Here is a 1484-nt window from a genome sequence, read left to right on the forward strand (position 1 = left end):
AAGGAAAGTTGAGAGGTCGTGTATTTATGCAAGTAAAAGCCGATCTTAGTCGGCTAAATGATTCAGACAATACTGGAACTCTCGGACGTGTGAAAACGTTTTAGGAAACGAGCTAATATAGCAGCTAAGTTGGCTGTACAGACTGGTTAGGTCGATGGAAATCAGACATACGAAACTGTCGAAATGAACCCGCTAACGAAATGTCAATCCGAATCTACCAGTTTGGATTTTATTCTGTTTACAAAGAGTACCGAAGGACAAATGAAGGACGTATTGGCCGGCGTTTCATTCATGCTCATGTCATAGGACACCCAGGACCAAAATAATGGCGATTGCGTATGGGGAATATACGCAACAGCATAACTGTCTTATTAAAAATACTGAAGACGTCGTTTATGAGAAAATTGCCTGCTTGAAGGAAGTAACTCTAGTTTGTGGACTTCGGGCAACCAATTATACGTTCAATTAAATAGTTGACGTTACTCATAGGTGAAGGGATTGGGCCACTTCGATGTGTATTCCACAGTGAAAAACGAAGATAATTTATGATGGGCTCATCTTTATGAGACCGGATTACCGCTTTGTAAATCAGCCTGCATATACCCGACAGGACATGCACAGTATGAAAAAATTATTATTATGAAGTAGGATAATATGTTTGTTACCTTTGTCACAATTTTTCAGCTGTTTACGAGAACCCGTAATTGCTGTGCCATACAAAGCTTTATAAACTGGCATATGTTACGACTAAGTACATTAAAACGAGATGCTGTTTAAGACGCATGCCTCAAAGTTCACATGGGAAAGAATATATGTTACGCTAAGTCATACTTTTAAAAATTATGTGCACCGCTTGTGGAGCAAATTTTCAGTAACATTTTTATGAGAAAAGTCCTGAAAACTAAACATATTTACCTAAAATAGATTTTCAAGCGATCTCGATCTCAAATAAAATGATCGTGAAAACTATCAGACTTGGATTTGCCATCCTAAGATGTGTTTCGGCACCGATACTTATTCGCTAAAAGTAACTAATAGTGATATTCGCTATAATAGAGTGCAATCTGCGATTATCGGTCTAGCTCCCCCAGGGGTGCATCCAAAGCAAGACTAAGAGGATTTAAAAAAGCAAAATATGTATATATTATGCAGTACTACGTACAATGTACACTCATTTGTTTACGTAGGACCTCTTTTGGGTCACATTATGTCACGCACAAGTACAATACGTTTATATTGATCCATCTACTAAACAGAATCTAACCATGATGAAATGTTTAACGTCTCTCTTTCACTCCGCGTCCATTGAATGGGTGTAGCTACGTCTCAGACTACACAGAGCGGAGACGCTTCGAGATTCTATGATTCAAATTCACGTTTGCCCTTTTTGTGTCAAGCTTTCCCTTCAAGTCAGTTTCCTTTTTTGATTCGCAACTGCATTGTATCCTACTTCTCTACATGTGAATTCTTTCCCACTATTCTGT

Source organism: Varroa destructor, unplaced genomic scaffold (genome assembly GCF_002443255.2).
Source record: "Varroa destructor unplaced genomic scaffold, Vdes_3.0 BEIS01000002.1, whole genome shotgun sequence".
In the NCBI taxonomy this organism is placed as follows: Eukaryota; Metazoa; Arthropoda; class Arachnida; order Mesostigmata; family Varroidae; genus Varroa; species Varroa destructor.